This window comes from Solenopsis invicta, chromosome 9 (genome assembly GCF_016802725.1).
Source record: "Solenopsis invicta isolate M01_SB chromosome 9, UNIL_Sinv_3.0, whole genome shotgun sequence".
NCBI lineage: Eukaryota > Metazoa > Arthropoda > Insecta > Hymenoptera > Formicidae > Solenopsis > Solenopsis invicta.
In genome coordinates, this window is record NC_052672.1 from 3,437,656 (window position 1) to 3,464,248 (window position 26,593).

At 32.5% G+C, this 26,593-nt stretch overlaps 1 protein-coding gene across 3 annotated transcripts in view; it reads left to right on the forward strand.

Moving 5' to 3' along the window:
* The window catches only part of LOC120356747 (TBC1 domain family member whacked-like), a 512,462-nt gene that overhangs the window by 422,948 nt on the left and 62,921 nt on the right, over positions 1-26,593 (forward strand). The window contains exons 6-7 of one of the 3 annotated variants that reach the window (XR_005575533.1): positions 11,798-12,096; positions 12,389-13,056. The exons of 1 other annotated variant lie outside the window; for it this stretch is intronic. The gene's annotated coding sequence lies outside the window, so the exon portion shown is untranslated. Of the gene's footprint in view, positions 1-11,797; positions 13,057-26,593 lie in introns of those variants that run through there. One more of the 3 variants, XR_005575532.1, reaches the window with a different exon arrangement.

Sequence of the window (26,593 nt, forward strand, 5' to 3'; positions counted from 1 at the left end):
AATTATTTTAATTTTATTTATGTATATTCCGTTCTTATATTATTACTATTATTCTAATGAACAACTAACAAAGAATAGCAGATTTTACAAATTTTAAGTTAGCACAAATTGATATTGTTCAATAATGCCTTTTTCATGTCAATCCATTTTCCAGTAATTTTTATTTATTCTTGGAGTTGAAGTTTATTTACGATCTGGAAAAGAATAAAAAAAACATTTTCAGAGACATTATTGATTTTTAACATATAAATTAATATTGATTAATGTATAATGTAGTTAAATAATTTCAAAGTTATTTTTACTAAGTTTATAATAAACAGGAATTTTATATGATATACTTGAAATATTATATGCTTTAATATGTACCTAATAATTAATAATTTTTTATTAATTTTGATTTGTTTCCGATATAACCACAAATTTTAGAATAGATTAATTAATTTTTACAAACAGAAATTTAAACGAAATCCAGTGTTTAGACAAAAAAATTACAATAAATCTAAATTCAAATCATTCTTTTTAACTTTATCTTTGATTTTTTGTGTTATTATTTAAAAATAAAGAGACTTACTTTTCAAGCATGCTTCTCGGTCTCCACGCTTTCGTCATCAATCGGATTACATTTGAGACAGCAATCGTCAATCCAATTAGCCTAGGGAAATTTTCTATACCTACGTTGAGTACCATTGTTCAATCCAATCCAAGACCCGATTAGTTATCGTAAACACCCCGTGCAGTTCACGTGAAACTTTTCACTTTTCACGTTTCCGCCCTAGGGGAAATGTTACATGATAGACCCCCAGGAAAAAAAGGAAAAAAAAATTATAGACGGTATGGGACACATACACACGATAATTTTTAAAAAGAAGACAGTTTAGGGAAAATTGTTATTTGTAGAAATTTAAATCTAAGAGGAAAGAAAATTCTTTTGTAATGAGATGAACTTTTAACTGTATTAATAGGCTGATGAAGGCTAAGTAAATCCGAAACGTTCCAATTATTAGCGACCATATTAATGTAATTGTAAATCCTGAATTAAATCAATTTTGCTCGTTAAATTGACCGTTTTCAACATTATACTTGTGTTTATTCACATTACGAGCGTTGCCTTACGATTATTATTTAAAAGTATTCTTTTAAAATTATAGAATTAAAAATTAATGATTTAATAATTTAATTTTTAACTTTAACTATTTTTAAATTTATTATACAAATTATTATTTTGTAATTTAATATGAATGTTTTTAAAATTAATTTTTAATTTAACTCCAGTTAATTTACTCTTAATGTAACTTTTAACTAGTTTGTTTTTTCCCAAATAGCACACAATATTTATGATAAATATTAATAAACATTTATCATAAATATTTTTTATAAATATTATAGAAATATTTTATACATATTTTATATACATATGACGGAAAAAGATTATAAAAATCTTTATCAAAAATATTGTTAAAATATTTTTTAAAATATTGGTCGCGACTTGGATGAGTGACCTCTTCGGAATTTCTGAAAAAAATTCCTAAGAATGAAATTTTTTTGCAAAAATTGTTTTTTAAAATATAGAAATATTGTTTTACTCATTGGGATTATATGGTGTAATATAATATTTGTGCGGATATTTCAAACATTTTCAAAATAATTATCATAAATCATAAATATTTTTGAAACATTTATGATAAATATTTATGATCAGTCCAATCTACGGCCATAAAAACATTTATTAAATGTTTTGATAAATGTTTATAAAATATTAAAATAAATATTATAAATATTTAGTAAATATTTTATAAATATTTTGTGCTATCTGGGTTGTTTATGTAACTTTTAACGCTAACTAAATTAATTTTATATATAAACCATTAACTTTAAATTAATTTAGTTTAAAAAATGTATTAACTTACCCAACCCTGCACTTTTCACACGCTTTATTTACGTTCTGATGACCCAATTTACACTCCCGCTTGCTTTACGCTATCATTTTTGCCACGGCAATAAATTTCTAAACGTTTATATATTTCAACACGCGGTTGTTTATTATATAACCTGGGGGTTATATAATATTATATTATATTATATAACCTATCATGTAACATTTCCCCTAGGGCGGAAACGTGAAAAGTGAAAAGTTTCACGTGAACTGCACGATCATGTACGATTCCACGGAATCATATAACTCACTCATGAGCAGAAATATGAACTTTTTCACGTGAACTTTTTTGCCATCAGCCGTGATGGCGAAAAGGTGAAAATTTAGGGAATTAATAAATTGTATGTATTTTGAAATAAGAATGAAAGTGTGGTAACAGTGTGGTAACAGTTTGAAGAGATATTATTGAAGAGGTTAATCTTTTTGGTATTGCATTACATTGATAGAATAAAGTAATGTACATACATAAATAAAAATAATGTTTTTGTCATATAATTATGTTTGATTTTTATATTTGACAAATTGATATTTTGATAATTATATAGAATGAGGCTTCATCAAATGCAAATTTAGATAAAAATATACTTTAACGCGTTTTGATACACAATGATATAAGAAAGGTGCGTCTTGTGAAATAAAATATTAATCAATCATGTAAGTGTTTATAACTTATAAATTTGGAAAATACATGTGTGAGCCGTGAATTCAGTTTTGATCAAAGTCCGTATTCTAAATTATTCAATATTTTTTAATTAAACAAAGTTAAATTTAATGACTAATGAAATTAATTTACTTTAAAATTTGCACACATAAAAAACTAATTAAAATTAATTTTGAAAAACAATGCTTGAATTAAATTACAATGTAATTTTGAGTATTAGATTACTACATAATAAAATAGTTGTTACAATATATGGATCATCAAAAATAAATGTAATATATATTATATTTGTAAATTAAGTTTATGCATTATAACTAAGAAATATTGCTATTTATTTATGAATATATTTCTTTACAATTTCTTTTTTTATATAATTAAATTTTTACAGTAAAAGTTATACTATAAAAGCAGGTAGAAACCTTTTTCACGACCGCTTGATAGTTGCGATGACAGATTCGAGCCTCTAAAGGTGAATTTCGGAACGCAACTTAAACTTCCGCGCATTATCCATACATAATCGCTGTGCGTGAAAAGATTCACGTAAACTCTCTATGAGTGAAAAATGAAAAAATGAAAAGTGAAAAGTGAAACGTGAAAAGTTCCACGTAAAATTACATGATTGACCCCCTAATGGAACCGACTTGAACTGTCGTTTTGCGGTGGAGCATTACAGGGAAACTCTGAGTGGACCTGAATGGTTCTCAACTGCTCTAACGGCAGGTAATAAAACAGAACCAAGTTTTCACCCCGATTGCCCTCTATATCACTTCCGTCTAAAAGAACACTATTAAGTCGCTGGGTTTGTTCGGAGCGACTCCGAGCAGCTCCCGAGAGACAAAACGAACAATACTTATATATACTAAAATAGATTTATTTTTTTAATGTCAATGTATTTCTGGAATAAATTAATAACATTATAACACAGTATGTGAAGTGTGATAATTGTAAGTTAACAATTTAATGGCAATCTCAGGCAATACAAGTTTAAAATCGAAATATAAGGCATCTTTAAAACATCTTAATTTAAGTAGTCTGTAAGATGTTTTATATCCCAATTTTAGATGTGAGAAATTATACAAATTTATGCTATCTGGTATTAGAATAAGAATAGGGAAAATAATAATATAACGATAAAAATTTATTTAATTATCGTTAATACCTTAAAGTCTAAATAATTCCCACTTACGAAGTAATAAAAAATCCAATATTATATTTTTCACATTTTTTTGTATGAAATTATTTACAAATTGACTCTTGCAGTATGTAGCAGCATTTTCATCGCAATAGATGATACGTATCTTGAAAGATTCCAAGATATTTGGTGTTATTCTAAAAAAATATTAAATAAATTAATCATAATTAATAATTGTTGATAATAAACATTTAGTTCCCATTGCATGGAAGTGTAGGATGTTGCAAATGGGGTTAGCAGTTGACATATATCAGTTAAAACTCATAAATACATTAATTAAATAATAGAAATTTGAAAGCAGAATAAATGAAAAAATAAGAAGTAAAGTACAATAGAAATTGTAGTAAGATTTTGAATTATTTTCTGTCCGTCCAGAAATATTTTTGCATGTAGCAAAAACACAAGAATAGCCTCCTCTTGCATTCATTTTAAATAATAATAATAAAATTATAATTATAATATAAAATTTTCCTCAGCTTTACTAATTTTTACACTTATTTTATTTGCCGGTATATCGTCGCAGTTTAGTGCAGCTTGACTACATACGTGATATCATGTGATATTGTTATGACAGTCCGCCATATTCTTGATTGTATAATCAACGCATGCGCAGAAGAAATTTGATCCATACTTTTCTCGCACTATCGCTACTGTATATACTATGCTTTGATTCTGTCCATGGGGAAATTTTCCAAACTGAGAAGTCGCTATCTTTCTACATACTTACAGTTTATGATTAACGTAACGACCAATAAGCTTTAGTCGTTTCATTAATCATAAACTGCGAGTATGTAGAAAGTGATGACTTCTCAGTTTGGAAAATTTCCCCATGGACAGAATCAAAGTTCTTGAGTGTACACCCAAGGACTTTGATTCTGTCCATGGGGAAATTTTTCAAACTGAGAAGTCATCACTTTCTACATACTGTTAGGCTCAATGCACACAGGACGCGTCAACGCGTTACGCGTGGCAAATAGCCAATCATTTTTTCGTTTTTATGACAAGAAATAAGAAAGCAAAAGAATGATTGGCTATTCGCCACGCGTAACGCGTTGACGCGTCCTGTGTGCATTGAGCCTTAATCATGAACTGTAAAGGGCCTCGCACATGAAATGCATAACGTAACACAAGCACAACATCAGACCGATGGGCCAATGAGCATCCAGCATAAAGTCGCCATATTGATTTACATAACATTTTCATTGGTCTATTGGTCTTATGTTGTGCTTATGTTATGTTATGCATTTTATGTGCGAGACCCTTAAGTATGTAGAAAGATACGATTTTTTAGTTTGGAAAATTTTTTTATGGACAGAATCAAAGTCCTTGGGTGTACATATTAAAAATTTACTTTAAATACTGTAAACACGTTGAGTCCGTTTGGGGCCGCATACAAGTTCGGACGTTGTCGCTGTCACTTATATTTTTGTACCCATCGATTGCATCACAATCAGCAACGTAGTTGTTCTCATGCACAGACTTTGCCTTCTTAACATTGATTTTGCTTTCTTACATGAATTTTGCTGTTTGATATTTGTAAAACACATTATTGATTCGCGAAGGATGGCCGTAACGTTCCCGGTTCTGTGGCGTGAGAACGGGTGCCAATAACCATAAGAAGAAGAAGACTGTAAATACGTTCTAATGTAACGATGTTGCTAACAAAGTTTTGTTGGCAACGGAGTCATATTGAAGTCGTAGTAGTGAAAAAAGTGTTTTGCGATAGTCAAAGTAATTTCTGATAGTCAGCATTTCTTCGAAATTTAAGTAAGATAATAAGGTTTTTTTAAAAACTTTGAATGTATCGTGTCCAGTTGAATGTATTTGAAACATTTCGTGTTTACTTTTTGCTGTGTAATGTCTATTTTTGTTGTACGCAATAATGCGCACAGTTGATGTTGGGGATATTTGTAACATCGAGCACCGGGATGATTCATTAATACTGATTGCAGCGCCTATAGTTAACCCTAACCTTACGTTGATTGCGTTACTACCTTTGACTATATAAATATGGACTGCTAGTTGGCTCTTTTAGGCTGTAAGAAACATCTACAGCGCCATCATCTCCTAAGCGACGATTTCCAATATAAAATAACATATGGTGTGGTGTGTGGCTTTTATACGCGACAGTAATAAACATTTGTGCGATTGAGTGATATAATACAATAGTAGTATATTGTTTTATAAATGGTTGTAAATCAATCAAATATAAAAGTGTAAGGGAGAAACACATTCCTGTACCATTTTTTGGGTAAGTTATTAGTTAATTGCATTGTAACCTAAACTTTTTAATTTTTTTAAATTAAAAAATAAATTAAAAATGAGAAATATAATTCCTACAATGATTCAAGAAACATTAAGAAATCTAAGATTAGATACATTATTTATTAACTTTGACACACATATTAAAGATCTAGAAATATTAGAGAATCACAAATACGTAATAATAAAATTAATTGTTACGTATTATTTGAACGTTAAATTAGCTTATGAAGGTAAAATAATTACGTTGAATGAACGCAAAGACTTTATAAAACGTAATTTAATTAAAACTGTTATTTTCAGCGGGCAATAATTTATACTGTACACTTTATTACCCGAAAATGACGGTTCTCTAATGAGGCTTTCTTCTATTTATATGACATCACTTATTTGTTTTTATTTTTAATTACTTTCTGTTTTTTGCTTTATATATTTTATTATTTTATATATATATATATATATATATATAAATTATATAATTTTTTTAAATATATCTTTAATAATAAAAGGTGTATATTTTATATTTATTTTCTTTTAATTTAGTAAAATTAATTCTTATTTTACAGAAATATAATCGCACATTTTGGAGTGAACGTATAAATTCAAAGCGATATATTGTATTCCGTCTCTTTCTTTACTGATTTTCTACTATTGCTGTCTCGTTTTTTTGTTTCACGTTTTTGCCACTTAGGAGATGGAAGCGTTGCAGATCTTTCTTACACGAAAACATAGGAAAGTGGAGGAGTACTAGCAGTCCATATTTATATAGTCAAAGACGTCTACGTTATGCAGAGTTAAGCATTGAGGTAAACTGAAGTTTTTTATTCAAACTTGATAATGGCCTAGTTTACACCGAACACTTGATACGCGTATTAACTCGTAACTTTCTATTAATTTATCTTACTTTCGACAATGCGTGTATACATAATACATATATTTAATTATCTCGATTCATATTGTACCAACTTAATATACTATTTTTTAAATTTATTGCCAAAATTAAGATAATTTAATAGAAAATTACTAGTTAGTATGCGTATCAAGTGCTCGGTGTAAACTAGGACAATATTGTGTATTTTAGTAGATAGAACATGAATATGAATATAAAATCGTCGCTCTTAAGCAGGTAAAAAGTTATAAAGCGATAAAGATTGACACTTGTGAGGTTAGGAAATCTGTCATATCGATGGCGTAAAAAGACATGCAATGTTTGCATTCGTTTTTTGTATACCTATATCTTTTTTTAAATAAAAAAAAGTTTTAACAACAATTTTTTTACAGTCTTTCTACTTAAAACAAATTTTGGGATATTCCCGGACTAGTTACAAATTATCTCGGGCTTGGGGCTATTCGTAATTCTTGGCATTGGTCGACATATTTATATGTACACCCAAGGACTTTGATTCTGTCCATGGGGAAATTTTCCAAACTGAGAAGTCACCACTTTCTACATACTCGCAGTTCATGATTAATGAAACCACTAGAGCTTATTGGTCATTACGTTAATCATAAACTGTAAATATGTAGAAAGATAGCGGCTTCTCAGTTTGGAAAATTTCCCCATTGACAGAATCAAAGTCCTTGGGTGTACACCCACGGAATTTGATTCTGTCCATGGGGAAATTTTCTAAATTGAGAAGTCACTACTTTCTATATACTCACAGTTCATGATTAATGAAACGACTAGAGCTTATTGGTCGTTACGTTAATCATGAACTGTAAGTATGTAGAAAGATAGCGACTTCTCAGTTTGGAAAATTTCCCCATGGACAGAATTAAATTCCATGGGTGTACAGTGAGGTGCAACGATTCGCAGGGTCATGTAGGTAGCTTGAGTTACCGACGCTGAGTCGGTAACGATAACGCACGCGCGCGCTCGGAACATGAATAATTTTATAGATCAAATGTTTTTATTATTTATGTTTATTACTTTATTAGTCTACATATTTGTGTATAACTATATATAATTATGTATGAAATATTTTTACTGGAAGTGAGAAAGATAAAGAAATAAATTAATATGTCTCAGATACTTTGTTTTCAATTTTAAATATAAATTTATTTAGTTTAATGTAATTATGTTTTTGTTTCTATTGCGTATAAACAAAAACATAATTACATCAAACTAAATAAATTTATATTTAAAATTGAAAACAAAGTATCTGAGAAATATTAATTTATTTCTTTATCTTTCTCACTTCCAGTAAAAATATTTCATACATAATTATATATAGTTATACACAAATATGTAGACTAATAAAGTAATAAACATAAATAATAAAAACATTTGATCTATAAAATTATTCATGTTCCGAGCGCGCGCGTGCGTTATCGTTACCGACTCAGCGTCGGTAACTCAAGCTACCTACATGACCCTGCGAATCGTTGCACCTCACTGTACATACACTTCCATGTTCTGTCTATACCGGCATTATGAAGGAGAAGGTTTAACCTTTCAATCCGTCCCATGTTTTTTTTTTAATGAATATAGAACTTAGGAGACACAAAAGAAAAAAAGGTCCAACAAATAGCCTCGGTTTCCCCTATACATATATATATATAATTTTATTTAATTTTTAATTTTTCAAAATTGGTTGACAATTTTCAGGTTGCAATTAGTGCTCAACCCATTGCATAAGTCACAAAATACACGTCATTACAACATCGCTGTCACCAGAAATTTTGATGTTAGCGTGAATCACGCTAGTGTCAATCACGTTTTAAACATCAGTTGAGACGTTGCTGAGATGTAACATACGACGAGTTCGTACGTCATAGTGACGTGCTTGTTTCGTTTGGTGCAGGCAGGGTTTAATTATCTTAAATCATTTATGTTTCAAATTTTTAACACCTTTTAAATAATGATTTACAAGAATTTTTTTTTGTTTTAAATTTTTGCATGATGGCTGAAAATTTGCGTCTATTCTGTAAATATTATAATGAGTGAGGCCCAATTGCGCACATAAGCTATCAGACACAAGAGCATTTCTCAATCGGACACGGACCCTATTGCACATGAACCCGATCTGATCCAATCGTATACGGTTCCGATTGGACACGGATTCAATTAGATACAGTAATGATTGGACATACATTGTTTCACGGGCCTGTTGCGCACGGACTTGATTGTCTACAGACCCGATTGCACACAATTGGAAACCGCACTAAATACACATGCACGCGCGCGCGCGCGCACACACGCACACACACACACACACACACACACACACATCCGCACGCGGGCGTGCACACACACCGGCGGGTCCCGATAGCGCACATCCCGATAGCACACAAACCACTCACAATAGCAGATGCCTAGAGATTTTCCGTAGGTTGTAGAGTCCTATATAAAGAGAGAAGCGACATTGATGTCCGAAGCTCTGATTGGTAATTTGATTGATACTTGATTGGCTAAGCGAGCAGCCATATTGTGAACACAGCTGTTGCAGAATGATACGAATGGTGTTTGATGACGTTAGAGCGGTCCCAAAATGGCGGTGGAGGACTCAATTGGATACTGAAGGTTGTGGTGGGGGTTCGATGTCGCTTCTCTCTTTATATAGGACTCTAGTAGGTTGGGTTAGATAAGTCAAGATGATTGGTTGGTGGGCTATTGGGATGTGCGCTATCCATTGGACTATACTCTAACTGGAATGGACACTGCCATATAATGTCCGTAAGCGAAAAACGTGATAGAAATAGCATGATGCGAGGGGCCACCTCTCTTTTTCTAAGCGTACTCTGCGTATGCGTCAGCATTCATCTTACATTCCTTCTCAAAAGTTAAATTTCTTCTTTACTTTCATGTTGATATAGCATGTAACGGAATTTGTGGAAACGAGGAAAAAATTAACTTTTACTTAAAAGGTTACTTAAATACTTAAAAAAATATAATACAATTTTGCTTTTGTTTTATTTATGTATGTCACTCAAGTCGCTCGTTTATCTATTCTCATGTGCCGGTACTGCAAAACTTTCTAACGTGACTGTACTGACAAAGAGAGGTGGCCCTTCGAAATGACTCTCTCTCGTCACGTTTTTTGGCGGCTAGTGCCCATTCCAGTTAGAGTATAGTTCAATGGCGCTATCGGAACCCTCCCCACACACACACACCGGGAGGGTGGGGGGGGAATACGCACCTCCTCCCGTATCCATCCCGTCTCACAATTAAATAAAGTAAAAATAAAAATATTTTAAATCAAAAAAGAGTTTTTATCCTATATGAAACCAGAATTCTTTTCTCAATTTTTTTAAATTGTGGAGATGCTAGCTTTGCAGAAGCGTTTTGTTAGAAACTTTTGCGACTTCTGCGAAATCCCTATAGTGGTGATCTGTGAACACTTTGTGTTAACACATGAATTTCACTGATAGATCAGGTCAATATATGTTATAGAAACGATGAAACATATATAATTAAATCATATTATTTATATAAACATATATAAAATTAGTTTTTTATAGATTTTCACAAATAAATAGCACCTGGAATAACTTTTCCGATGTTTATTTAAAAAAGAATATAATTGAAAAAAATCAAAATGGTACAATAATTAAATTAAATATAAAAAAACTTCTTATTGTTTAATTTTAAATTTTTATTCCAAATAATTATGTAAAATAAGTTAAAAGGTTTTTTGAATGGATTTTAAAATAAATAATAAAATCAGCAAGTAGTTAAATGTTAAATATACAGGGTGCGAGAAAAGTTCCGGGACGGCGAAATATCTCGAAAACTAAGCATTTTAGGAAAAAGTGTTTCAGACAAAAGTTGTAGGGTTTAAAAAGATCTATTTACTGATCTTATCAGTTTGACCTTGGATGGCGTCGCCAAGGTCAGATCGAAATTACATTAACTTTTTTAAATAGAACACCTAACTTTTTATTGCATATTCTTGTAGCTTATCTCGAGACCTTTCCAAAACATTACAAGAAAGTTTATTTTCGTTGAGTACTTTCTGAGTTGTGAGGCTTGAAAGCTACAGTGTACTGTAGTGTGGGTCCAGCCACTCTTGCCTTAACTGGCCGGACACACGCAACACTTGTCTTAACTGGCCGGACACACGCCACACTTGCCTTAACTGGCCGGACACACGCCACACTTGCCTTAACTGGCTGGACCCACACTACAGTACACTGTAGCTTTCAAGCCTCACAACTCGGAAAGTACTCAACGAAAATAAACTTTCTTGTAATGTTTTGGAAAGGTCTCGAGATAAGCTACAAGAATATGCAATAAAAAGTTAGGTGTTCCATTTAAAAAAGTTAATGTAATTTTGATCTGACCTTGGCGACGCCATCCAAGGTCAAACTGATAAGATCAGTAAATAGATCTTTTTAAACCCTACAACTTTTGTCTGAAACACTTTTTCCTAAAATGCTTAGTTTTCGAGATATTTCGACGTCCCGGAACTTTTCTCGCACTCTGTATAGAGGAGAAGAGAGTAATATGGCACCCATTTTCATTTTATTGAATAATTTTGTTTATAAATAATATTTTCTATTAAAACTTGAACGATTACATTCGTCAAAGTGTTGTTTGGCAGATTTTATGCTCTTGGTAATGAGATATTTATTATTTAGAACGTGATTTATAAAAATCTAATGCACTGCATAATCGGTGGCAGAAAAAAAGTGGTTGTAACTCAGTCAACAAAATATTAGCACTATGTTGGCAGGCTGGCGGCAGATCAAGACGTGTTGGCAGACTGAACTCAACTGATCTCAAATTCTGCTTATGTTCTGTTGACAGAACCTGTTGATATCCTATATCAGTAAAATGACAGCACCAGACGAGCACCCCATGCTGCCAGCACATAACGCCAGATAGGCGGCAGAATTCGAACATGACATGCGCAACACAATCTGACGGCAGACTACTAGCAGAAATCGAGCACCCTGTGCTGAGAGAACGTGACATCAAATTGGCGACACAATTTGAGTATAACCTACGTAACATAATCTGATGGCAAACTGACATCACAAATCGAGTATCCCGTGCAAGATCTGACGTCACGCTGGCAACAAAAATCAAGCAAACCGTGCTGCTTTGTATATCTTTAAATTGTGACGTCACTTTCCTAGTAAAAATTACAGATAGAAACGAACAGAAAATGTATTCTGTCTGCTTTGCGTTTCTAAATTTTATGCGTTTCTTAATCCGTAATTACAAACAGAAACCGATAGAATTTGTTTCAATCTATCGGTTTCTGTCTGTAAAAATGGATAGACAACTACGAATTCTATCCGTTTCTGTCTGTAAATGCGTACACAAAAACAAATTTTTATTATAAAAAATCTTTTTTCAGTTTTCTTGCAGATGTTATTCTTATTCTTATTATAGGTTGTAACGATCCCGTTTCACGCATGGGCGGTAATAACGGAGGCGAGAGCCCGAGGGATCGCCAAGAGAGAATTAAATGCTAACTCGGTTTTTAGAAGAAAAATATATACAAGATTTATGATAAAAATAATTGATGACTTAATACAAAAGAAAACTGTAGAATAAAAGCAACAAGCAAGCAAATAACCGCAAGAATATAAGAGACGGACGCTATAAAAAAACAGAAATCGGACGGACAATTCGCAGAATTATATACAGATGGCCGGAGATTTAAATCCGGAATTATTTACAAGGCAGGTGTCGTATGCGTGCACCGGCGAATTCGCGTTGTTCGGCGATCAGCTGAGAAGCTATAAATAGCCTCACTCTGTTTATGCTTCCCGAGTGCTTGTACACCCATGGAATTTGATTCTGTCCATGGTGAAATTTTTCAAACTAAGAAGTCACCACTTTCTATATACTTGCAGTTTATGATTAATGTAACAACTAGAGCTTATTGGTTGTTACGTTAATCATAAACTGTAAGTATGTAGAAAGATAGCGACATTTTAGTTTGGAAAATTTCCCCATGGACAGAATCAAATTTCATGGGTGTACACGTTAAAACAGGTATGTGTGCATGTGTGAAATAAACAGTACAGAATAATAAACTCAGTGAGAAATGATAAGTTGAAAAGACTTTTATTCGACGTCTATGTCGTTGATGGTTGATATTATAAGTTGAAAAGACGTCTATTCGACGTCTATGTCGTTGATGGTTGATATTAATAAGTTGAAAAAACGTCTATTTAACGTCAATGGTTAATATTAATAATTATTTTAACTACTTTTCAACCACTCAAAAATTTCTTTTCTATTAGATGTAGTTTTGCAAATGTATAATTAACAAAAATAATTAACGTCACTATTTTCTTTTCTTATCCAGATAACATAAAGTTGAAAATTGGGTCATGCAAGACGTCTTTTAGACGTCTTTTATAAACCTAACCTAACCTAACTTCCCGAAATTTTTTATATTTAATTTAATTATTGTATTATATCAACACATAATTTTTAGTTGCATTCTTATTTAAACAAATAACAGAAAAGTTATTTCAGATTCTATTTCGCATTTGTGAAAATAGTAAAAAAAAACAATATTTATATATATTTTTTTATAAATAATATTCTTTAATTATACATGTTTTATCTTTTCGATAACATATTATATCGATCTGATCTATCAGTTATTTACACATATGACTACAAAGTGTTTACAAGTCATCATGAGGGATCAGTTTGCAACGATCACGGAAGTCAAACAACGTTCACGGGAGTCGCAACTTTGATGGATGACCGCTCAGGAATTTCCGAAAAGAAATATCTGAGAATTTTTTTTTACAAAAAATGTTTTTTAAAGTATTACAAAAATATTGTTTTGTTCATTGATATTATGTAGTACAATAATGTAATAGTTACACGGATATTTTGAAGAAAATATTTATAGAGAGTTTATGCAAGACGTTTAATAGTTTAATTTTGATGACACAAAGACGTTTAACCGACCAAATTTTAAACATTTATATCAACAGGTTTATTAAACGTTGATTAGACGTCTTTTCAATCTGTCATTTCTCACTGGGAAGTTTAAAATTTTGTTAACTTTTTACATTAAATTTTTCTTTAATTATTTAATAACATATAATACATTTAGCAATGCAATAAGGTAGTATAACAAACATATTAAATAATATTTTACATATAAAAACGAACTAAAAAATAAACTTTAATAAAATAAAAAATAATTTAAAATAATTTTTTTCTGTTTTGCTTTAAATAAATAAAGTATCAACAAACACATACATCAATAGTATCAACAAAGAAAATATTTTTTTATATTAATAAAAATAAAATATTACGTATTAATAATATTAATATAATTTTTTATTTGTGGAAACTAATTTTTATATTGTGTTCTAATACATTCTGAAATTTATTTTTATATTTGTCTAAAGAATTTGTCTTGAAACATTCTGATACTATGCATTTTACCTTTTTTATTTTTAAAGAGTGAATTAACCTTGATGAATAAGACGAATGAGTTCGAGTATCTAACCTAACTTTACAGCTGTCACAGTACAGCGCAAACGGGATGTCACTGGCTGCATTCAGCAGACTCAACAGTTTAGTGAGCGCTTGCTGTTATTGGTATATTCTTCTAAATCTAAAAGTTTGATTGGATGATCTAGAAGAATATTTCAACATGTTGAGTCTGCTGAACGCAGTCACTGACACATATGTATAAGTTTTTGAAACCAATATGGCGGAGAAAGGGTTTCCCCTGCATGCCGAGAAAACACCTCCTTTTGCCTAAAATAGGACTTTATGCTCTGTCTCTCTATTCCTAAGTTTGTGGCGCGGCAGTATGCGCGTTGTCCGTGACGTTCCGCAACGTTCCGAGATCCTCGACAAGCATTCTCGTCCCTATCATCAGCGACGAGCATTTTCGACCAATCATCTTGCCTTTAACGCCACCAAACTTTGGGTTATATTAATAACCTAATAATTGGCAGGGCATCCGCGCCTTGTCGATTGAGCGTCTTTTTGCACGGGGCGCGCTCGGACGAATTGCGAGTAGACCGGCTACGTACACCCAAGGACTTTGATTCTGTCCATGGGGAAATTTTCCAAACTGAGAAGTCACCACTTTCTACATACTCGCAGTTCATGATTAATGAAACGACTAGAGCTTATTGGTCGTTACGTTAATCATGAACTGTAAGTATGTAGAAAGATAGCGACTTCTCAGTTTGGAAAATTTCCCCATGGACAGAATCAAAGTCCTTGGGTGTACTGTGCTCACGACTTTTCGTACGCACGCACTCACATGACTGCGCTTACACCAATCGCGCAATGTTCCACGATTCCCCCGACCGTACGGACTAAGGATGCCGTCACATGGGGCGTAACTTGCGTAGTAGAGTTCTATATAAAGAAAGAAGCGACATTGATGTCCGAAGCTCTGATTGGTAATCTAATTGATACTTGATTGGCTAAGCGAGCAGCTATATTGTGACTTGTGACCACAGCTGTTTGCAGAATGATACGAATGGTGTTTGGTGACGTTAGAGCGGTCCCAAAATGGCGGTGGAGGACTCAATTGGATACTGAAGGTTGTGGTGGAGGTTCGATGTCGCTTCTCTCTTTATATAGGACTCTATTGCGTAGCGTAATTTGCGTATTCTAGTAACTTCTAAAATACGTTACGCCATTTTAAAAGCCTTCTTTCACATGAAGCGTATTTCGCGGAATTTCAAGAAATGCGTATCTAATGCAACCAATTGCTAATTAGGATTTCTCTTGTACTCTCTAACAGAAATGCTAAACAAATTTACGATTGGTTTTTGTAATTTACGCGTCTCGGAAAGTACGCCACATGTGGAACTGATACTCTGCATACTAGTATGTGTGAATCATCTATGTGCGAATCTAATCTGTGCGGGGATATATTCTTGTTCCTTGTAATTTTCAAAAATTTATATATTTAAAACAAAATAAATATATGTTAGGCATTTAAGAAAAAGAAAGCATTTTACATGCAAGAAATTCAAGCAACACGGACATATCTATTAATGTACAACTATAACCTTAAAATTTTATTTATCAACATATCGCAAGAAGGTTGAATATGACAGAATGTTATTACAGAATAGCTATTATAAATAATAAATTTATATAAAACTGTTTCTTAATTTACCTTGATATCATTATCTATCTTTCAATTTTGTTCTGCTTATTTAAGTAATACATATGTTACCAATACATGTATTACTACATGTATATAGCGTTTCTTACGCAGGAAATTGGATTCGACGTAACGATAATAACGTAAAAAGCGTAAAATAACTAGGCGGAAGCTAATGTTCCAGTAAAACGATATCACTGGTCGGCGCAAGTTACGCCCCATGTGACGGCACCCTCCGCGTAACCTACCACAGCGTAACTTATGTATACAAGGTGTCTGATAATTACTACGACAACTCTCGCATATAGGTAAAATGGATCAAACCAAATTAAAAAGTCCTATATCACTTTTTGTAATAGTTAACGAGTTATAAATTAATAAAAATAGCGAGTTATAAATTAATAAAAATTAGTCCCGCCGCCAAATCCAACCGCGCGATCGTGATTGCCAAGCGCGCGGAGAGTTGTTTCCTAACAACGATGGCTGCGCAATATTATTTAATGTTAAATAATATTCTATATATAGGCGCACAATACTATTTAATCTTAAATAATATTCTAATTAATATATTATAATGTAAAATTATTTAAATTAAAATTATGTTACCAGGTTGTTTAGTGTTGCGTGATGCGCGCGTTGAGATGCCGGAATTCACCCCGAGTAGAGCGCGAGCAAGAACTGCGTGAACGATTAATTTTTGCGGCGCTCGGCCTAGACACGGCTCTGAGCGCGCGATTACGAGAGCGAGTCCGACGCGAGAGCGCAAGCGACGACGATAGCGTAACTTCTGTATAATGAGTGAAATGGGAGGCGGGAGAGGAAAAGAAGGCGAACAGAGTGATCACTTGATATAATTAAAGTTTCAATTAATCGTCTTTAATCACACAATGGTCGAGAATATTTCTGTCTCGATGATGGGCAAGAATGCCCGCGCAATCTTATTCAAGACGCGCGTGTCGACAGCAAACGCAAGGTCGCGCGCCTTATAACTCCCGACACTTCCCGATTTCTGTCTCGCTCGGTTTCGGAGACTGTGTAACTCTCTCGCGTCGCTTCTCGAATCTGAATCTGCGGATCTCTCGCAGAGAGAGCGAACCTCCCTGCTCTGGTTTAGGCGAAGAAAAGCCGGGAGAAGCAAATTCGGCGGGAAAATGTCTCATTGGGTCGGATGGACTAATTACTGTATCATCATCGACGATTTAAAACGGCCACCGGACCGGACCGGTAAACTCGCTATTTACTTGGGCCGACCTTTCCTTGCGTGTACGGGCGACCACGACAAAACTTATTTGCTTCGCACACAAAATATTATTATCTCTATCGTCGAAGTTTCTCGTATTCTTACTTTCGCATAACCAACGAGACAGAAGATTCTCGACGAGATACAGCGCGTAGAACGGATGTTCTTAGGAATATCATAATATGATGATTTATACAATTTTCATAATTTTGAATTTGATTAATCAAATAAATTGAAATGAGTAAAATAAGAAAGAGAAAACAAAGTACGGTAACTTAAAATTAATTTGACTCGACTGTACATGAGAATTTTAACTTGAAACATCGCATAATGATTTGAACTCGAAACACAGGTGTATGCATAAGTTTTTTCCGGTTTCTCTAAGAGATGGCGCCAGCGAAAAGTACGCAGCGTATTAATTTGACACATACGTCATTTTGTTCATCTGACATAGAACTACAAACACACACAAGTTGAGTCTGCCAAAAACTAGCGTCTTTGTTTTATTGTTTAGTGATCATGTCGAGTTTTGTGCCTGAAAAACAACATTTGCGGCACGCATTGCTTTTTTTATTTAATCAAAAGAAAAAGGTTGTTGAAAGTCATCGTTTGTTGGTAGGAACATATGGTGAACACCCTCCATCGATTAGAACATGTGAGACATGGTATCGACAATTTAAAAGTGGGAATTTCAATGTGAAAGACAGTGAGCGCTCTGGTAAACCACAAAAATGCGAAGACAAGCAATTGCAGGAATTATTGGATGATGACTTAACTCAACTGCAATTAGCAGAAGCATTACATGTATCACAAGAAACAATTAGCAGACGTTTATAAGCAATGGGAAAGATCAATAAACTCAGTAAATGTGTCCCACACAATTTGAATGAACGTCTAATGGAAAATCGCAAAGTCACTTGTGAAATGCTGTTTCAACACCACAAAAGGAAATCATTTTTGTATCGAATTGTGACGGGTGACGAAAAATGGATTTATTTTGAAAACCCGAAGCGGAAAAAATCGTGGCTTTCACCTGACGAAGTCGGTCCATCAACACCAAGGCCAAATTGCTTCGGCAAGAAGACCATGCTCTGTGTCTGGTGGGACCAGAGCGGTATTGTGTATTATGAACTCTTGAAGCCCGGCGAAATCGTTAATACATAACGCTATCGCCAACAAATAATTAATTTAAACCACGCATTAATCGAAAGACGACCGGAATGGGCCAGAAGACATGGCAAAGTGATTTTGTTACACGACAATGCGCCGTCTCACACAGCAAAACCAGTGAAAGACACCTTAAAATCTCTTGGATGGGACATCCTTCCGCACCCGCCCTACTCTCCAGACCTGGCGCCATCTGACTATCACCTCTTCGCATCAATGGGGTACGCGCTCGCAGAGCAGCACTTCAGCAATTTCGAGGAAGTTGGAAAATGGCTCGACAAATGGTTTGCCGCAAAAGACAAGCAGTTTTTCTGGCATGGTATTCATAAATTACCTGAATGGTGGGCGAAATGTGTAGAAGCCGATGGCCAATATTCTGAATAAAAAAAAATTAATTTCCCTTGAAAATTACGTGTTGTTTTTTACCAAAAAACCGGAAAAAACTTATGCATACACTTGGTAAATAGTATTTTTGAAATGTTAATGTAAATATGTACATGTAATATTACAAAAATATTTTTATAGTTTTTAGATTTAAAGTAATAAATGTTTCTTTATACAATTATTATAATAATAATAAATGGTACTTTTAAACTCATTTTTTGTGTTGTACGAAATTTTACATATTACGTATTTACTATTTTGTACGTAAATTTAATTTAATTTTAAGAAAGTACATATTTACATTAATATTTTAAAAATACTATTTAACATAATTTTAATTTAAATGATTGTACATTATAGTATATTAATTAGAATATTAATTAGAATATTATTTAACTTCAAATAATATTGCGCACCTACATGTAGAATATTATTTAATATTAAATAATATTGCACAGCTGTTAGAAAACAACAATTCTCCGCGCGCTTGGCAACCACGATCGCGCGGTTGGATATGGCGGCAGGACTAAATCCGCTATTTTTATTAATTTATAACTCGTTAACTATTACGAAAATTGCAAAGTGATATAGGACTTTTTAACTCAGTTTGATCCATTCTACCTATATGCGAGAATTGTTGTATTAATTATCAGATACCCTGTATACCCAATTAGTATTTCGTTAGTTAGTTTCAACGCGAATTATTTTGTTTCCGTCTAGTCTCCGCATTTAAGTATGTTCTTTTCGTTCAATTAGATATGCAAGTTATTATTACTGATCATTTCGATTACGCGTTATTACTTAAATATTTTTTTGTTTATAACCAGTGTTCTTCGTTTATTTCCGCGCAGCTTTTCGACACCTGCGAGCTGTTCTTTTTCTCTTTTTTGTTTGCGTACAACACTTTGCGCTTTTTTCATTGGCGGCGTTCTTAAACGCGAATTACGCTTTCGATTTATTTTGTAGTGTTGTTAACGACTACATTTATTTTGAATAAGTCATTCTATATTTGTTTTTTATCTTAATCAACTGGGTAGGATCATTTCGAACACCTGACCAACCGACAAATCTTATCCGGACCGATCCTGAATTTCCGCATCGTTATACCGAAACCGCGTATCGTTACAAAGATAAAAACACTTTAATACGTGATTTTATTTTGTAAAGAGACATTACTTTCTGTTTCTTTTGCGAGATTTCAATTTATTAATGTTATGTTTATTTCATTTTTTGTATAATATATATTTTTATGTGTACATGTTTATTTTTGTATTTACACTACTAATGCTAAATAAATTCAATGTTATTAAAAATAAAAGTTATTTCCCTAAAATAAATATAGTGTGGGCTATAAGTCAGTTGTCACTAGCACATTGCACCAAACGCATTTTTGACAATTAAGAGCCTATCCAGACATCCTTGCATAATCGCATAAACATATGCATAAAGAAATTGATTGGTCCAATAATTCAGCAAATGCATAAGAAAGTGGATGAATCACTTTCTTTATGTATATCTTACTTATGCATGCAATTATTTAAGTTGTCTGAATAGACCCTTAATAAATTCATGAAGAGTGATGTCACAATTGAAAAATATGCAAAACAACACGGTTTCCTTGATTTTTGCTGCTAGCGTGACGTCAGATTCTGTTAGCACGAGATGCTCGATGTCGCTGTGATGTCAGTTTGCCGTCAGATTATGTTACGCAGATTATGCTCGATTTGTGTCGCCAATTTGACGTCACGTCCTCTCAGCACGGGTTATGTTCGATTTGTGCTAACAATCTGCCGTCAGATGTGTTGTGTAAGTTTTGCTCTAATTCTGTAGCCTATCTGACATTAAGTGCTGACAGCACGGCGTGTTCGCGTGGTCCCAGTCGACACAATTTGTAACTGCTATATAATTTGGGAGTAACAGTTTATATAACAAATATTTCATAATATTTACATCACAGCTACTTCTATCTATTGCTTCTTTCTATATAATAAAAATGTGCAATTATTACATAGTATTAACATGACAGGTATGTAATGCTCCAATATATATAGTCAATATTGCAACATATGATATTGTAGCAATATAAAATCAAGGTAATTATTCAAAATACCCACTCCGATTGAAATTAGGCTTATTTGACGCGTTTTCACTTACAATGAACGAATCTGGCAAATAACCCTTACAGAAATGAACTATTGGAAAGCCAATAATCACTATTGACTTACAATAGTGATTATTCATTCTCTAATAGTGATTATGTAGCATCCAATAATTGGATTATTCGCAATAATCATTTCCTAATAGTTTTTAAATGGGTGATTATTGATTTCATAATGAGATTATTTGCAATAATCTTTCTCTAATAATTCTTTTATGGAATGATTATTGATTTCATAATCAAGTTATTTGCAATAACCAATGCTCAATAGTTTTTAATTGTAGTGATTATTAATTCCAAATCAGATTGTTTGCAATAATCATTCCCCAATAATTTTCTTATAAAATGATTATCGATTCCATTAATCAGATTCTTTTCAATAATCACTAGCACACTACTTTTAATAGTTAATATATAAATGATTATTAGTCGACTATTCACAATAAACCCAATAAAAACTGGATCGTTTTATATACGTTTATTAAATGCAAGTATGGTATAAAACAGGTGTATAGCTATGTGGCAGATATGTATATAGATAAAAACGGTTTTTATACGTTAGTACAATATACGTTTATAATAATCGTTCTTATTACGTATATATAATACGGAACGTATTTTATACGTTGAAAAATGGTTTATAAAATGCCAAAAATGCATTTACGTTTATAACACGTACGTATAGAAATACTATCAAATACTATCATATACTAATTAAATAAACGTTTTTTAAATACGTTTATGATTTGTAAAAGTTGTCCCTTTAAATAACGTATCAAAAATAGTATTTAATATCCAGGTAGGGGTGCGCACGATTGGACACCGCACGATTGGACACCACCACTCATGGCGGCCTATGCCTAGAGTTTTTCCATTAGTCAAGCGCTGTGAGTGGTGATGTCCAATCGTGCTGTTTCCAAAAGGGTGTCACTCTCCAGGTATGATATACTTTTTAAATATGTTAATAAAAGTTTGAGCGTAAATTATATTTATACGTTTCTATTGTAGCAATATTTAAACAAATAATAAACGTATTTTATACACATTCGGTATAGCTAATTAAAGATTTATTGAAAACGTATATCATTTATGAAATGAAAAACATTTATAAATCATTTTGGAAATACCGAATACGGTTAAAATCCAAGACATTCAATTATTAATAATTATTTTACAATTATTATTAATTATTATGTAAAAAAACATATCATGGTGCTTTCGAAAATCGAGCGATTTGCTTTGGTTTTGAATCTCAAACATAGACTTTGTACTATGTCTATGGTCTCAAAGCTTTTTCGCGACCAGTCTTTGCGCCTTCGCGGCTTGTGCGGCTTCCGCTAGGTGGCCACGCCGCGGGGAATCTTCTCGTGAGTCGAGTGCGGCCATAGGCGTTATATGTAGGAGTCACCGCGACTGTTTTTCTAAATCGCACTTCAGTGAAACTTTTAGAAACTGATTATTGTAACCTCGAGACAAATATTCGTTCTTGATTTTTTAAATGCAATGTGTATGTGGTTCGCTGTTCCACATAATCTACATAAAATTTTATATTTTTACATGTAATTAACAATTTGTATTGTTATTAAATCTTGTACATAAATGTTTAATTCAAATTTAATCTTTTTTTTTTAATCTGTTGAAGAAAAAGGAAAAAATATTTTTTGGGAAACTATAATTTATTACGTTTAAATTATTGATTTATCAATACGTATTTTATACAATTATATAATCGTAGTGACTATTGGGCTCAAATAATTTTTCAAATAGTTCTGTGTAATAGTTTGTCCCAATAATCCGCGAAAAAACTATGACGAATAATCCAATAGTTTTGTTAATAGCTTTAGTAATAGTCATGGAGTAGGAGAATAGGAGACCGACCTCGATAGCGCGCGCAAAGCAAAAGTGTTCCTGATTTATGTACACCCAAGGACTTTAATTCTGTCCATGGAGAAATTTTCCAAATTTAGAAGTCACCACTTTCTACATACTCGCAGTTCATGATCAATGAAACGACTAGAGCTTATTGGTCGTTACGTTAATCATGTACTGTAAGTATGTAGAAAGATAGCGACTTCTCAGTTTAGAAAATTTCCCTATGGACAGATTCATAGTCGCTGGGTGTACCTAGATATAACGCCTTTGGCCGCACTCGACTCACAAGAACATATTAGAATATTTTAGAACATATTAGAACATACAAGAATATTTATATCGATGACGAGATTATGCCCTTTTCAAGATATATTAAAGTATCGAGTATTAATAATTTAAATGAAATTTTCAAAACATTAGATACTATTTAATTTATACTCTTTTTAACTGTATATATATTTATGGTATATATATATATTTATACTCCTTGTAATTGTATATATATTTTAAGGATGAAATAAGTGTGCATCTAAGGAAATTAAGGAAATTAAGAATTTTACATCGATAATTAAATTTGACAAGTGAAATGGAATTGACCGAGTCATTAAAGAAAATCAATAATCAATTTCGATTTTTGACTATTTGTTTATTTACTCTGATATCAAATATTTTAATATAAGGTCTGAGATTTATATTTCAATTTGTATCGAAGTAACTTAACTTTAAGTCTTTATAATTACTTAATGCTGTACGATAAAAGTTTATTTGATATATCTATTCAACCTTTTTTAAATGATTGTACATTTTCATTATAAGAAAATATAAACTTAGTGGTTCATTAAATATTTGTTTCTATGTTCATTTCCTTTTTATTTATCACCATCATATACATTAACAGATGCATAAATTAACATAAACTTATGTAACAACATAAACTTGAGTAACAACATAAACTTAAAAAACATAGAACACTTAGAAATTACGTTTTTTGTTTTTTATAATTTTTATTCGTTTGTTTATTAATTTCATTTCCTGCTTAATTTTTTGGTTTACAAATAAATAAATATTTCAATATTCGGGTAGAAACACTGAACTTTATGAAAATACACGAAAAGTTAAGTTAGAGTAACTATTACAAATGGCGTTCATCCGTAAGAAGTTAAGCCTGCCGCAGACGATACGTTTTTTCTTACGAGATTGCTTACGTGCTCCTATACTGGCAGTCTTACGTGCTCCCGTATTGGAAATGGGTAGCTTACGGGCTACGCTACTGGCTCGTGTACTGGATTTTCGTAATAGATCATGTCCTATTTTTCTTACGTGATTCTGTACTGGTTTATTGTGAAAGCCAATCAGGACGCAGTCTTATAGGTTATACTGGGTTATACCAGATTATACTGTCGAAGTGTTGTCAAAGTTCAAACGTGAATTCACTTCGCAAACATAACATCGTGCAGAAATGAAAAGACTTCAAAATAGTCCAAAGAAAGTTTTTTATGTTTAATAGAGGCCTACTAATAAGAACCATGTTTATATGCGATAAACACACCAAATTACCATAATAAACACAGTAAAAGTGAGGCATTAAAGAATGTATTGACTGTCGACTCCATAAACGTCGGCGATATTTATTTCGTTGTCGCAATTTTTCAATAATTAAAAATAATGCAATTTTACGACAATGTATAACTGTTGCAATAATTTCATTCATCTCATCTATCTCATCCATATTTAAGCGTGCCGCTTCTATGAAACAAATTTCAGTTGCTTAGCCCGTACGAAAACTCGCACCGTGTGAAGCCACGGCCAGTAGCACTGCCAGTACCATTGCCCGTACGGTAGCAAGTAAGAAAATCCAATTAGAAATCCAGTAAGAAAAAACGTATCGTCTGCGGCAGGCTTTATTCTTTTCAGCGACCATCCTCCTAATAGGGAACACGAAACGAAAACGTAATTGGAGTGCTGAGTTTAGCCCCCTATTCTCCTACTCCATGGTAATAATCCATTTTCGTAAGGGAAAAGTATCGCTTTGTCCCGCGAACCGAGATATCAAGCGTTAAAGTTGGCGATTGTAAAAGTTAGAAAACTAGTTATCTCGGTATAATGTAACGAACTGAGCATGCGCTGTGATAGAAATGTGCACGAAATTTGAAATGTTTCTTCATTAATAATCACTGCTACATCTACTACACTTGAATGTGTTTGCCAGAACACTGTTTGATTAAAAAACTATTAGTTTTTGTGCAATGTACATTTTTTTATTAAGACATTAAAACAATTTATTTTATAAAATTTGTAACGATGTACACCCATGGAATTTGATTCTGTCTATGGGAAAATTTTCTAAATTGAGAAGTCACCACTTTCTACATACTCGCAGTTTATAATTAATGTAACGACTAGATTTTATTGGTCGTTAATCATAAACTGTAAGTATGTAGAAAGATAGCGACTTCTTAGTTTGGAAAATTTCCTCATGGACAGAATCAAATTCCATGGGTGTACCCCCGAAAATGCATCGTTCCCGGCCAATATCAGCCGGGGCAAAAGCCTCCGGGCTATAGCGGCCGGTGGCATCTCGGGCGCCCATTTTTAAAACGACATTATACTCTCAGCCTGGCGATAAAAACCGTCACCGGTAAACACCTTGTTTCAAGATTTCTATTTGTAAGTGGGATGTGTCTATTAATTTAATTAATTAATTTTATAAAATAAATTGTTTTAATGCCTTAATAAAAAATCTGCATTGCACAAAAACTAATAATTTTTTTAATCCAACACAGTGTTTACATTTTATTAAACATTTTTATAATATATTTTATAATTAACGGGGGGGGGGGGAGATAAAATATACATTGCACAATCAAGTGTAGTAAATGTGGCAGTGATGTAATTATTAATAAAGAAACATTTCAAATTTTGTGCACATCTCTATTACAACGCATGTTTAGTTCGTTACAATATGCCGAGATGACAGATATCTTAACCTGTACAATTGCCAACTTTACTTAACGCTTAATATCTCGGTTTGCGGGGCAAAGCGATACTTTTTTCTGCCAGATTTGTTTATTTTAAGTGAAAACGCGTTGAATAAGCCTAATTTCGTCACAATCAGAAGTGCAGTGGCTATTCTTTATAACAATGACCAAAATCAATATAATTAATTAGTTACATGATAATATTATTATTATATAGAATTTAATTATTGGAATTATATATTATAGTTTTATATTTTAATGACAGGTTTTCTAACCTATACAATCGCCAACTTTAAGGATGATATCTCGGTTTGCGAGGCAGAGCAACACGTTTTTCTGCCAGATTCATTCATTTTGAGCGAAAACGCGTCGAATTTCGTCAAAATCGGAAGTGGGGTATTCTGAATAATTACCGTTGATTTTTCTACATTAAATGTTGTTGTAACGTTAAAGCAACATTGAACAAATTATTATTGATATACGAAATAGGTCTGTGAACAAAAAAATCTTGATCTATTATACATCTTGTTGATTAGACAATATTTTTTAAATACTTTTTTAGTGTTTAAAACAATTTTTTTTTATTTTTAATTTAATTATTGTGTCATATTGACTTGTTTCTAATTGTATTTTTATTTATACGAATGACAAAAAAATTATTCCAAATACTATTTTGCATTTG